The sequence below is a fragment of the Pseudorca crassidens genome, chromosome 5 (assembly GCF_039906515.1).
Source record: "Pseudorca crassidens isolate mPseCra1 chromosome 5, mPseCra1.hap1, whole genome shotgun sequence".
Classification (NCBI taxonomy): domain Eukaryota; kingdom Metazoa; phylum Chordata; class Mammalia; order Artiodactyla; family Delphinidae; genus Pseudorca; species Pseudorca crassidens.
Window position 1 is genome coordinate 40,387,362 of NC_090300.1, and position 14,313 is coordinate 40,401,674.

The 14,313-nt window shown below is 46.2% G+C and overlaps 2 long non-coding RNA genes across 4 annotated transcripts in view; one reads left to right on the plus strand and one right to left on the minus strand.

Annotated features, from left to right (window-relative positions):
• The window catches only part of LOC137224412 (uncharacterized), a 286,239-nt gene that overhangs the window by 12,923 nt on the left and 259,003 nt on the right, over positions 1-14,313 (minus strand). The window lies entirely within an intron of this gene.
• On the plus strand, positions 3,193-13,987 carry LOC137224833 (uncharacterized). Of its 3 annotated transcripts, none has more exons than XR_010943526.1 (3): positions 3,193-3,320; positions 4,472-5,000; positions 13,838-13,987. It is a non-coding gene; the product is annotated as an uncharacterized lncRNA (long non-coding RNA). The 3 variants fall into 3 exon arrangements; XR_010943525.1 differs by having other exon boundaries at positions 4,472-4,569; XR_010943527.1 differs by lacking the exon at positions 13,838-13,987 and adding an exon at positions 5,938-5,963.

Consider the following 14,313-nt stretch of genomic DNA (forward strand, 5'->3'; position numbering starts at 1 on the left):
ACATTAGGGAAGTTTTCAACTATAATCTCTTCAAATATTTTCTCAGACCCTTTCTTTTTCTCTTCTTCTTCTGGAACCTCTATAATTCGAATGTTGGTGCGTTTAATGTTGTCCCAGAGGTCTCTGAGACTGTCCTCAGTTCTTTTCATTCTTTTTTCTTTATTGTGCTCTGCAATAGTTATTTCCACTATTTTATCTTCCAGGTCACTTATGCGTTCTTCTACCTCAGTTATTCTGCTATTGATCCATCTAGAGTATTTTTCATTTCATTTATTGTGTTGTTCATTGTTGTTTGTTTCATTTTTAGTTCTTCCAGGTCCTTGTTAAATGTTTCTTGCATTTTGTCTATTCTATTCCCAAGATTTTGGATCATCTTTACTATCATTATTCTGAATTCTGTTTCAGGTAGACTGCCTATTTCCTCTTCATTTATTAGGTCTGGTGCGTTTTTATCTTGCTCCTTCACCTGCTGTGTGTTTTTCTGTCTTCTCATTTTGCTTATCTTACTGTGTTTGGGGTCTCCTTTTTGCAGGCTGCAGGTTCGTATTTCCCATTATTTTTGATGTCTGTCTGCAGTGGCTAAGATTGGTTTAGTGGGTTGTGTAGGCTTCCTGGTGGAGGGGACTAGTGCCTGTGTTCTGGTGGATGAGGCTGGATCTTGTCTCTCTGCTGGGCAGGTCCACGTCTGGTGGTGTGTTTTGGGGTGTCTGTGGTCTTATTATGATTTTAGGCAGCCTCTCTGCTAATAGGTGGGGTTATGTTCCTGTTTTGCTAGTTGTTTGGCATAGGGTGTCCAGCACTGTAGCTTGCTGGTTGTTGAGTGAAGCTGGGTGGTGTTGAGATGGAGATCTCTGGGAGATTTTCGCCATTTGATATTATGTGGAGCTGGGAGGTGTCTTGTTGACCAGTGTCCTGAAGTTGGCTCTCCCACCTCAGAGGCACATCACTGACTCCTGGCTGCAACACCAAGAGCCTTTCATCCACACGCCTGCAACCACACATGGACCAATTACACAGATTGAGGACAGTTTGACAGAATCAAGGATGAGTTCAGCAGCCCCTTACTTCCTCAAGGTAGCAATGCTTGTTGGTTGACGCAGTTGATAAAAATGTTGCCATGATCTCCAGGAATCTTCAAAGTTGCACTACTTCTTGAGAGAAAAATCCATTGTGGGATTATCCAGAAAATGCACCTTTCACCAGTACTGTGGAAAATAAATTTGTAACAGGAACCCCAGTATCCCTGAAGTGCTCCATGGTTGCTCCTCCATGCAGACCAAAACTTAGAGTGTAATTAATTAATTAATTAATTTTTGGCTGCTTTGGATCTTCGTTGTTATTCGCAGGCTTTCTCTAGTTGTGGCAAAGGGGGGTTACTCTTTGTTGTGGTGCGCGGGCTTCTCATTGTGGTGGCTTCTCTTTCTGCACTTGTTGTGGAGCACCGAATCTAGGTCTGCCGGCTTCAGTAGTTGTGGCCTGTAGGCTCAGTAGTTGTGGCGCATGGGCATAGCTGCTACATGGCACGTGATATCTTCCCTGACCAGGGCTCGAACCCATGTGTCCTGCATTGGCAGGCGAATTCTTAACCACTGTGTCACCAGGGAAGTCCCAGAATCACAGTCTCCCTTTTAATATACCTTAAGCCCAAAGAATCCATGGAAAATTATTACAGAAAATAAGACAATAAAATATTGTAAGGACTATAACAGAAGCATATAGTACACAGTTCATATAGACACATCCCAAGCAGTTATAAAGTATATTAAAAGGGAGGCTGCAATTTTATTTTATTTTTTATTATTTTTTAACATCTTTATTGCAGTATAATTGCTTTACAATGATATGTTATTTTCTGCTTTATAACAAAGGGAATCAGTTATACATATGCATATGTTCCCATATTTCTTCCCTTTTGCATCTCCCTCCCTCCCACCCTCCCTATCCCACCCCTCTAGGTCGTCACAAAGCACCTAGCTGCTCTCCCTGTGCTATGCGGCTGAGGGAGGCTGCAATTTTAAACGGATAAGATAAATTATACCCACAAACTCCCAGTATTTCCTGAAACATTGCAATATGAAACCCTATCGTAGGAAGCCGAAGATTCCAGGAGACATTCTACAAATTAAGGACTCTAAACGCTGTGGTTGGATAAGGAATTCTGGAAGGAAGGTATCGTCACCCAAGGAGGGCAGGTTCCTATACTTCTCTAACATCACATCCCTGTACAATTCCCACTGATCTTGGTCAAGGCATTCTCACTCCTCTTGAGAGAAATCTATGGCCATATCCTGGAATGTCAGCAGTCCCTGAAATTAAAGGTACACATGCCATGTGGCCACGGGAAGAGTTCATAAGGTGACCCAAGAAGAAAACAGCAAGTTAAGAGAACTGGTTTTAATTTAGAAAAGTGTCTTGAATTATCCACTAATTTTATATATATATATATATTTACAAAGTAACTTTCTCTACCTTATTTCTAACTACAAGAAAAGAGTGTGGCATGTGATCCACAAAATCAGTATAGAAACTATACTTATCTGGAAAAGAAATGATAAAATGATGGTTTCAACACAGGCATATGCATTTTTGAGTGTTTTATTTATATCAAAGTGGATAAAATGTGTGTATTTCTCAGACGGAAAAGATTAGTCGAGGTAGGAATGTATCCTTCAACTATTCGTGGTAACACAAGTACACTGGGGAGATTGTAAAAGTGCAGATTGTGATTCAGTAGGTCCGGTGGGCCTGAGTTCTATTTTTTTTAACAAGCTCATTTTTAAATAGTGATGTCACAGTCTATGATTCATTAAGCACAATTGGGAATAGCAGAGACATAAGAAGGAAAGGTAAAAATTCATAGCTAACTTTGAACTTAAAGTGTTTTATGGATTTTACACCTTTAATAGGATAGTAAGCACAGCAGCAACAATCATTTGTGAATATTTACTATAAACCATGTATCTTTCTAACTTTTTTGTGTAGGATTCCAGGATAAAGGTCTGGGCTGCGGTCACAGTGAGCGGGGTCTCCAGGCTGGGCCGCCCCTCCAGGAGCCCCTTTGGGGCCCTGCGCTCCTGCTGGCTCCCTCCCCCGGTGCCCCCCTCCCTCCCAGAAGGCCTCAGGGAAGAGCAGTCCCACCCCCTAAGCCCAGAACGACACCCGCGTTTCCGCAGAGCTGGAACTCCCACAGCTCGGGGTCTGTTCCCTCCACTGTCACGGAACGGGCCCGGAGCCCGAGGGGAGGGCGGCCTCACTGAGGCTGCCGGCACTGGAGGGGCCCCGGCGGCCGAAGCAGCGACAGTCGTGCGGACGGCGGGCCGGTAAGTAGGCGCCGACGCTCCGCCTGGTCTGGTGCCCGGGCGGCAGCGCAAGACCAGCTTCTGAGGGACAGGGGTTCGCTGCCACCCGCCGCTGCTATGCAGAAAAAGCGACCCCCAGCGTCTGGTCCCGGGGAACTTCGGTCCCTCCTCTCGCGCCTGCCCTTTGCCTGGCTCGCGGGGCCTGTGGGGCGTGGGGAGGGGGTCAGCCTGAGCGTCCTGAGGGAAAATGGGGCAAGGGAGGAGGAGGGTCTGGCTGCCGCGTCACCGCCCCTACTCCCAACTGTGGGGAAAGCGTCTGAAAACTCCTCCCGAGGCTCGCAGGCCCCTTATTCAGCCGAGTCCCTCTGCGCTCCTTCCTCCCTGAGCTAAAGTACCGGGAAGGAGGGGACAGGGCAGGGGCCTGGCGCAGGTAATGGGGAACATCAGAAGGTGATTGTTAACTAAGGAAAACCTGCTCTCCCAACGTGAGGAATGTAGAGCTTTTCTTTGTATGCGAAGATGCCAGAGTCTGGGCTCACTGAAATCCTTCCTTTCATATGCACCGCAGCTCTCTGGGGCCTGCATTCTGTATTTGCATATCCTGAGTGTCTCAGGGCCCGCGGCTCACACTGGAGGGCTGCAAGTGCTGATGACTGTGACATCCTTTGTTTACTGAGATGGCAAGAAATATTCCATTTCTCACAGGCTTGAGGGGCAGACAGTGAAAAAGTGTCAGAGAATCTCACTCAGCATGTACTTTGGTTTACATATAGATTATATTTATAGATAACTGTGCTAATAGAGATTCACAAGTCCAATCAACTTGTGCTACTGCCCTCTATGTATTTATTTCATCAATATTCATAAGAAATGCCTATAGATTTGACTTAATCCATATAAATAGGATAATGATTTTTAAAGGAAACATAATAGAAATATAACAACAAAAACTTTACCACTAAAGGCTGGGTCTGCAACAACCTAAATAAATGTTCCATTGTTAAAATATTGAAAGATGTATTCAATAGAAATATCAACAAAAATGACAAATAATAAGGGCAGCGGAATGTTGACATGTTCTATCTTTATCATTAAAGTGGCAGAAAATCATTTATTAGTAGGCACTGGGGGCAGAAGATGCCTGATTTTATATCTTTGTCATATTTGTACAGTTGTTTCAACAAGTTACTTAAAGACAAAATGGAAAAACAAGGAGGTTTGTGACTGAGATCATGTTGATGTGAAACCGGGGATGGCCACCTTGTGCCAGGTGAGTTAAGTTTACCTGGCAGGTAGAACGCAGAGCTCCTGAGAAGCAAGGGTTGGAGATTTTCTGCTGGGTGCCCCTTAGGTTCTGAGACTTGACTGATTGTGAGTCATGTTCCAGGAAAGACCTGGTCACAGGAAAAGGTTGGGAATAGAGTGATTTGGGGAGCAGCTAACATCATTCATCACGGCTCACGGCCTGAATGAATTTTAAAGAAACAGGAAAACAAATGCTTCTTATGGAATCAGAGAATGTGAGGGCTGGACAATCCCAGAAAATGAGGAACACCCGTCCCATTTTCCAGATGAGAAAACAGAGGCCCAGCAAGGTGAAATCCCTCACCCAAGTTGCACCCGTCTCTCCTCCCCACTACATGGTCCATGGAAGCAGGACTCTTCCTGTCGTGATCACTGCTGAACCCCCAAAAGGGCCAGGTATCTAGCAGCTGCTCCAAAAATTTTGGTTGACTGTAGGAACAATGCTATTCCTTCCTTTCTCACTCTTATTCAGGATTGTGCCAAGAACTCCCCAGTTTTCAGTGTCATTCGATAAATGTAAATATTAATTGAGTTTTGTTGTGATGAGGACTTAGGCTTTGAAGGTAACAGACTTAGTTCAGATCCTGGTTCTGCCACTCAATAGCTGTTTGGCTTTGGGAAAATTACTAAACCTCTCTAAGCTTATTTCCTCCTTTGTAAAGTGGGGATAAATGTATCTGAGCCAGCAGAGCACTTGCATGAGAGATGTGCACTAAATATTGGTCTTTCTCACTCTCCCCCGCCATCTCTCTGTTCTTCCCAGAGAAGTTGTACAGAAGGATATAGTACTTTTTAAAAATAAATAATTAATTAATTAAATTTTGGCTGCGTTGGGTCTTCGCTGCTATATGCGGGCTTTCTCTAGTTGCGGCAAGCGGGGGCTACTCTTTGTTGCGGTGCACGGGCTACTCATTGCGGTGGCTTCTCTTGCTGGAGTTGTTGTGGAGCACTGACTCTAGGTGCGCCGGCTTCAGTAGTTGTGGCCTGCAGGCTCAGTAGTTGTGGTGCATGGGCATAGCTACTCCGCGACATGTGGGATCTTCCCTGAGAAGGGCTTGAACCTGTTAGACCTGCGCGGTCTCCTAGGAGTTTCGACTCGCCCAGGAAACAACAAGAGTCGGAAGTCAATGCAAAACACAAGAGGTTTATTGAAGGCCGGTGCACCGGGGTTCCTTGGTCCTCACGCAGGAGGTCGAAGAAGGAACCCTTTTGGGCGCGAATATGTCAGTTTTATAGGTTCCCACTTCCCCGTATGTAAATTATAGATTTGGTTGTGTTCTCCTGCTGATTGGTCCCTGCTTAGGCTCGGACCAGAGAGGGAACTTGTCCCCAGCTGCCTGATTGGTCTTTGACAGACACCTTTTTTACATTTTGTTTATCTCCCTCCTTCTCCCCAGCTGCCTGATTGGTCCTGGAAATTCACCCATTGTCTAAGAAGCCCCTATTGTCTGGAGAGTTCTTAATCATTAGCTGGAACAATGTCCCTCGAGTCCCACATTTCCCCCTTTTTCTTGTGACTATTGATTCCAATCATGGAATCTCAACCTTCTGTTCGTAAACTTTGGTACTGTTGTCTTAACATTAGAACTTGTACAGTACTGATACGTTCTCTAATAAATGCTATCAAATGATTTAGAACACATGGTCCAAAAGTTAAAATCAATAATAAAATAATAAGAGGTCCCAACAGAGTAGAGATTAAGGTGGTAAACCAGGGGGACTTATCAAACCATGATTGAAACCATCCTTTTTCGTTTTCTCTCTCCCTTTGCCTTTTATCTAAACGTTCCCTTAGTTTATCCATGGTTTTGGTAATGGTTCCTGAATGATCAATATAAAAGCAACATTCTTCTTTTAGAGCGGCGCATAATCCCCCTTCTTTAAGAAACAGCAAATCTAGGCCTCTTCTATTCTGCAACACCATTTCTGAAAGTGAGGTGAGTGATTCCTTTAGTTGAGTTATGGAACTTTCTAATGCTCGAAGGTCGATGTCTACAGCCTGTCTTAAACTTGCATAATACTGGGGTTGTTGTATGAGGGCTGTGGTTCCTGTTCCTATCCCGGCAGATATTCCTAGTCCTAGAAGGACAGCCAATGTGAGGGTTACAGGTTCTCTCTTCCTTCTTGTTTTTCCCTCGTATTCATCTAAGAAGGACGAATCTGAATGATAGATAAGTCTAGGAACTAATTGCACTAGCACACAAAAATCAGCTGAATTGTTGAGAACCTCTAGAGAGACACAAGGGGTGAGCCCCGTGTTACATGCCCACCATCCATCTTGGGGAGGTACAAGATATCCTGAGCCTGAAGGGAGGCTGAAATCATGACAAAGGTGTCGATGGGACTGGGGAGGTGTTCCTATACAAGTACCATTTCCAGAAACAGAAGACAGAGTTAATTTACTGTTCCCTTTCTGTTTCCATCGACAATGGTCCGGGGAGCTGACATTAGTATAATTAGAACTATATCCTATAGCATCATAATAAGGGGGAGGGGCAGCATAACAGAGCCAACATGATTTTGTAGCCTCCGGGTTTGTAGCATTAAGGACCGTAAAGGCTGCCTGCACCAAAGAAAGCATCCTATCCTGAGGAGTCCCAGGCTTAACTGTGGGTTCTTTGGATCCAGAGGTTTCATTAGTCTCATTCTTTGTTGACGTAGTTGAAGGGGCCGGGGGAAGCAAAGGGGGGCCAAGTACGAGATTTGGGCCTATTGATATAGGAGCAGGAGTCTCAATCTTTAGCTTAAGGGTCATTAATATTCCCAAATCATATCCATTCTTGTAAAATCTAATGCCCCATGAGTGGCCATTTACCCATTTTTTATCTCTTTTTCCAGGATTACTAAAGGAAATTTTGAGGGGGTGGCACCATCCTGAACATTCGGGGGCGACGGTTCGGGGACCCCTATAAGAAGTATGAGTGTAGTTGGCTGTTACTGTAATAAAATCCCAAGTTGAGGTGGGTCTCCAATAAGTATCTCCTGTGGTTTCACATCCCCAGTTTTGGCAATATAAATTTTCAGTTCCCCCACATTTATAATTCAGGGATCGGGGGCGATGGAACCTGGGGCATACATAGAAGGAGAGGGTTCTGAGCCAACTTCTTCGGACCTGGTTTTTACAACCCTCTCCGGAGTAATCAGCTTTAGTTAGAAGTTGGGACGGAGCATTATGCTGATCATAATAACTCTCTAGATCCCAATAGGGAGCTCCTATGGCCAGTTTACAGACATCAGGAAAAAGGTCTGGCCACCAGGTCCAGGGAGGGGCAGTATGGCTAATGGACCAGGTTATATCTCCAGTTTGAGAAATTACCTGCCAAGTTAGACGTTGGGGCAGGTGAGGGCTAAAATCACTTACAGTCAGTAAAGGCAGTAAAACCAAAATTATAAGTCTTAGGTTCGTAGAAGCTTGAGTTTGAGCGGGTTGTCGGTTCTTTGGGCCTGCCATCCTGATGATGCCGCCGCTGGTGCAGCTTTCACGTGTGAAGCATGGATCCAGGCAGCGATGCCGTCCACTTTTATGGCCGTTGGGGTGGTTAGGAGGACGGTGTATGGTCCTTTCCATCGAGGTTCCAACGTCTGGGTTCGATGCCGACGGACGTATACGGAGTCTCCGACTTGGAAAGGATGAGTTTCTCCCGGTGTTCCCGGTTGGTAGGCCTCGGCGAGTTGGGACCATATCTCCTTTTGGACCAGTTGGAGTCCCAATAGCCTAGCATACAAGTCAGTGTTATTTTGACAGTCTGGTTTTATTTCTTCTCCTAAGGTGAGAAGGGGAGGTGGGGCCCCGTATAGTACATCAAAAGGAGTTAGATGGTACCGGGAAGGTGTATTCCTAACCCGGAACAGGGCTAAAGGAAGGAGCACCGTCCAATCTGTACCGCCAGTCTCCAAGGACAATTTGGTTAGGGTCTCTTTTAGAGTTCTATTCATTCTTTCTACCTGACCTGAACTCTGGGGTCTCTAGGCACAATGTAATTTCCAATCAGTCCCCAAATATCTGGCCACATCCTGACTTACCTGGGCGACGAAGGCTGGACCATTATCAGACCCTATTACCTTTGGTGCTCCAAATCGAGGAAAAATTTCTTCTAAAATCTTCTTGGCTACTACAGCAGCTGTTTCTTTCTTTGTTGGGAAAGCCTCTATCCATCCTGAAAAAGTGTCTACAAAAACTAAAAGGTATTTATTACCGTACCTTCCAGGACGCACTTCGGTAAAGTCCACCTCCCAGTAAGTTCCTGGGCGGTCCCCCCTGAGTCTCTTTCCAGTTTCAAGTTTCCCTTTGTGAGCGTTTACCTGTTGACATGGGACGCATTCCTGCACAATTTGTTCAGCTAATTTTGTCATTCCAGGGGTTTCGTACCCGGCTTTTTGTAACAAGGCTACCATCTTTTTAGTCCCCAAATGTGTCCATCTGTGCATCTGTTGTAACATGGATTCTGCTTGCTGAGGGGACAAAGTTCCTTTTGTTGTGGCTGGGATGATTTCTTCATCGCGGCCTGGTTTTTCAGGAACTTTATCTGACAGTCCTAGAATGACTTCTCCCGATGCTATTTCTCGGGCCACTTGGTCAGCCATATTATTTCCCCTAATTATTGGGGTATTTCCTTTTTGATGTCCAGGGCAGTGGATGATACTGACTTTAGTAGGAAGCATGAGTGCAGTCAACAAAGCCATGATTTCGTCTTTGTTTTTAATTTCTTTGCCACCTGAAGTTAGTAGCCCTCTCTGTTGGTAAATGGCACCGTGGATATGAGCGGTAGCAAACGCATATCTACTGTCTGTGTAGATGTTTACTTTTTTATTCTCTGCCATCTCTAATGCCCTCGTCAGGGCAATTAATTCAGCTCGTTGGGCTGAGGTCCCTTGTGGTAGCGCCGCTGCCCATATGACTTGTTTTCCGTCTACAACGGCTGCCCCAGTTCGACGCTTACCTTCCTCCAGGAAACTGCTCCCATCCGTGAACCAGGTGAAATCAGCATCAGGGAGGGGCAGGTCCATCAGATCTGGCCTACTGCCGTGTGCTGCGGCCAGTACTTCCTGACAATCATGTATGATGGTGGAGCCTTCCAAGTCAGGATCAGGTAGCAAGGTGGCTGGATTGAGTCCTGTGGCTGGAGCAAACTTGATGCGATCTGAGTTTAGCAACAGGGTTTGGTAATGGGTCATCCTGGCATTAGTTAGCCACCTATCCGGTGGTTGACGGACTACATTTTCCAGGGCATGAGGAGCTGTTATCGTTAGATTTTGTCCTAAAGTTAGTTTGTCAGCATCTTTGACTAGAACGGCCACTGCAGCGATTATCTTTAAACAGGTGGGCCATCCTGATGCCACAGGGTCCAATTTTTTTGACAAATAAGCAACTGGGCGATTCCAGGGACCCAATTTCTGAGTCAATACTCCTTTTGCAATGCCCTTATTTTCGGCCACATATAAATGAAAAGGTTTGGTTACATCTGGCAGTCCTAGGGCTGGAGCTGAAAGTAAAGCTCGTTTGATTTGGTCAAAAGCCCGTTGTTCCTTATCGCCCCAAACGAAAGGAGTGCTGTTTTTGGTTAGAGGGTACAATGGGGCCGCCAGCTCAGCAAACCCTGGAATCCATAGTCTACAGAATCCGGCCATCCCCAAAAATTCTCTAACCTGCCTGGCGTTTTGGGGAGCCGGAATTTGGGCCACCGTATCCTTTCTGCTCTCCGTGAGCCATCTTTGCCCCCCTTTTAATAGATACCCCAGGTAACTGACCTGTTGTTGGCATATTTGTGCTTTCTTGGCTGAGGCTCTATATCCCAGGGTTCCAAGTTCCGTTAACAGTTTTTCAGTACCCTTGATACAATCTTCTTGGGTCTCAGCAGCTAATAAAATATCATCAACGTATTGGAGTAATGTTACCTGGGGATTTGATTCTCTATATAGTGCCAAATCCTGATGGAGGGCTTCATCAAAGATGGTCGGGGAGTTCTTAAATCCCTGAGGTAGCCGTGTCCATGTCAGCTGACCAGACATTCCCGATATTGGATCTTTCCATTCGAAGGCAAAGTAGGGTTGGCTCAGGGGAGAGAGTCTTAAACAGAAAAAAGCATCTTTAAGGTCCAAAATAGTATACCACGTATGTTGAGGTGGAAGAGTGCTCAGGAGGTTGTAAGGGTTTGGAACTGTGGGGTGGAGGTCTGCCACCCGTTTGTTTACCTCTCGTAGATCCTGCACCGGCCGATAATCATTTGTTCCTGGTTTCTTTACCGGCACGAGAGGGGGTGTTCCATGCTGATTGACATCTTATTAAGATGCCCAAGTCTAGTAGCCTCTGTATATGGGGACGGATACCGTCTTTGGCTTCTCTACTCATGGGGTATTGACGGACCGTTATTGGGGTGGCAGTTGCCTTGAGTTCCACTAGCACCGGGGGCCGATTTTTGGCCATCCCCATTCCGGCAGTCTCTGCCCAGGCTTGAGGGAACCGAGTTACCCAATCTGTAACATTAACTCGTGAGGATGAAGGCTGCTCGTATAATTTATATTCATCTTCTAATTTCATAGTCAATATTTGAAGTAACCTTCCTTTATTATCAGTTATGGTGGGACCTTCTGGCTGAAAGTGGATTTGAGCCCCTACTTTGGAGAGTAAATCTCTTCCCAGCAAAGGATAGGGGCATTCCGGAATAATCAAAAATGAATGGGTTACTCGTCCAATCCCAAGATCTACTGTCCTTCGTGTGGTCCATGAATATTGTTTATTCCCAGTGGCTCCTTGTACCCATGACCTTTTAGCTGAGATAGGACCTTTTGAGTGGAGAAGAACGGAGTGCTGGGCTCCGGTATCTACCAAAAATTGAACAGGTTCCCCCTCCACTTTAAGAGTTACCCGGGGCTCGGGGAGAGGGTTCGAGCCCTGACTTTCCTAGTCTTCTTCTTCCAATGTTAAGATTTTGTTTTTGGTTGGCCTTCCTCCATTCTTTTTCTTAGGGCATTCTCTCGCCCAATGTCCTTTTTCTTTACAGTAGGCACATTGGTCCTTGTCTAATGGTCGCCTTCTGTCTGCCGTTCGCCCTTCCTGCGCATTTCTATCCCCTATATTTCTTCCTCCAACCACAGTGGCCAGTATCTTACTTAAATTCCTCTCTTGTCTCTTATCTCGTCTTCTTTCACGGGCTGCCTGCTCTTTCTGCTTTCTTTCTTCCTTCTCTTCCTCTGTTTCTCTTTTGTTATATACTTTATCTGCCTCTTTTAATAACTCCTGAAGCGAAAATCCCTGCAAGCCATCTAGCCTCTGTAATTTCTTCCTAATATCAGGGGCCGCTTGATCAATGAAAGCCATTGCTACAGTAGCCCTATGTTCCTCCGAAGTTGGATCATAAGGGGTAAAGCGTCTAAAGGCTTCCATTAAACGTTCCAGGAACACAGTTGGCGATTCCTGGGGCCCCTGAGTTACTTCCCTTACCTTAGCCAAATTAGTGGGCCGTCTGGCCGCTCCATGGAGACCCGCCACCAGAGCCTGGCGATACATTTTCAGGCGCTCCCTACCTTCCGGGGCATTGAAATCCCAGTTTGGCCTGACGAGTGGGAAACCAACATCAATCTCGTTAGGCAGCTGGGTAGGTTGCCCATTGGCGCCTGATACATTTTTTCTGGCTTCTAAAAGAACCCGTTGCCTCTCCTCAGTCGTTAGGAGAGTCTGAAGCAGCTGCTGACAATCATCCCATGTGGGCTGGTGGGAGAAAACAAGAGATTCTATTAAAGCGGTAAGGGCCTGTGGATTTTCGGAAAAAGTTGGGTTATGCATTTTCCAATTATAAAGATCTGCAGAGGAAAAGGGCCAATATTGGAGAGGTCTATTCCCTTGGCCGTCGGGGGGGCCATATTCTCTAAGAGGTAGGGCAGTGGAGTCCGGGGAGATAGCCCTCCGGCTCCTAGTGCCCGCTGAGGGACCCCTTTCTTCTTCCATCATGGATGGTTCCCTTGGTGCCGAGGGCAGTGGAGCTGGGGGTCCTCTAGGTGGTAGGGGATTTGGGGCCGGAGGATAAGGGGGTGGGGAATCCAAAAGAAGCAAATCGGACTGCGGGTCAGGATAAATCGCCTTCGGTGGATTCGGGGTGTCAGGTAGCTTTTCCGTGTTGGGGTTTTTCTTTAAGGCTAATATCTCCGACGCTGCTGATGTGTGCGCGAACGTACCTGTTGAGGAAACAAAGGGCCGGACCCACGGAGGTGGGGAGAGAATTAAATCTTCCCAGACCAAGACATATGGTACTTGGTCTGGATGTCCGTGGGGATCTATATTAAATATCTTAGACTTCAGCAGCTTAATCTTGTCTAATAAAAAGGATCCTTCGGGGGGCCATCCTATCTGAAATGTTGGCCATTCAGAGGCACACAAAGTCTGCCACTTTCCTTTCTTCACCTCTACCGAAAAATTATGGGCTCTGGCCCGAACTTCGGTCCAATGGTTTAGGGTAAGGGAAAGAGGAGTCGTCACAGTTTGTCCCATTGTCGTCCGTCAGAGAAGAAGAATAGACCACAATACAGAAACAGTTAAAACTCCATGAAACACATATACGCATGGGCCACCGCGAGCTCGCTTCAAAACCGAAACCTCTTCAGATGGCAGTTATCACCAAGGGAACTGCCGAAACCGAGTGAAGGGGAGACAGAGTTTGCCTCTCCTTCCAGATGAGCCACCAGGGCGTCCCCTAGGGCTCATGGACGCTGGCTATTAACATGTCTGCCTAGCCAGAGGTCCGATACAGATTCCATAATAAGCCGATTCTTACGGCTTTCCTCTGATAATGGCCCACAAAGAACAAGGGACAAACAGACAATCAAGCTCGAGCTTACCTGGTACCTCCAACTCCCGATGTTCTTGTGGTCCGGGGCGAGTGGAATCCCGGACGAGCCCCCAAATGTTAGACCTGCGCGGTCTCCTAGGAGTTTCGACTCGCCCAGGAAACAACAAGAGTCGGAAGTCGATGCAAAACGCAAGAGGTTTATTGAAGGCCGGTGCACCGGGGTTCCTTGGTCCTCACGCAGGAGGTCGAAGAAGGAACCCTTTTGGGCGCGAATATGTCAGTTTTATAGGTTCCCACTTCCCCGTATGTAAATTATAGATTTGGTTGTGTTCTCCTGCTGATTGGTCCCGGCTTAGGCTCGGACCAGAGAGGGAACTTGTCCCCAGCTGCCTGATTGGTCTTTGACAGACACCTTTTTTACATTTTGTTTATCTCCCTCCTTCTCCCCAGCTGCCTGATTGGTCTTTGACAGACACCTATTTTGTTTATCTCCCTCCTTCTCGGAAGGGGGCCGGACATCCTGGAAATTCACCCATTGTCTAAGAAGCCCCTATTGTCTGGAGAGTTCTTAATCATTAGCTGGAACAATGTCCCTCGAGTCCCACAAACCCATGTCCCCTGCGTTAGCAGGCAGATTCTTAACCACTGTGCCACCTGGGAACTCTGATAGAGTACTTTATAAAGAGGGGTTTTAATTTATTTCAGATAGTGTACATTTTTCTTCTGGAAAAGATTTTTCCGCTATAGTAACATTAACACGCAATACCACTACAAATGCAGTATTCTATGGGTTAGATATTATCAGTAATTTTATAAATAAATGGGCAAAGGCCAAAGCACTAGGTAATGGGGAGTAAGAAGATTCAAATCTTGGGTGCCCCCCCACGCCAATTTCAAGAGCAGGGTGTGTTTTGCAAATCCATATT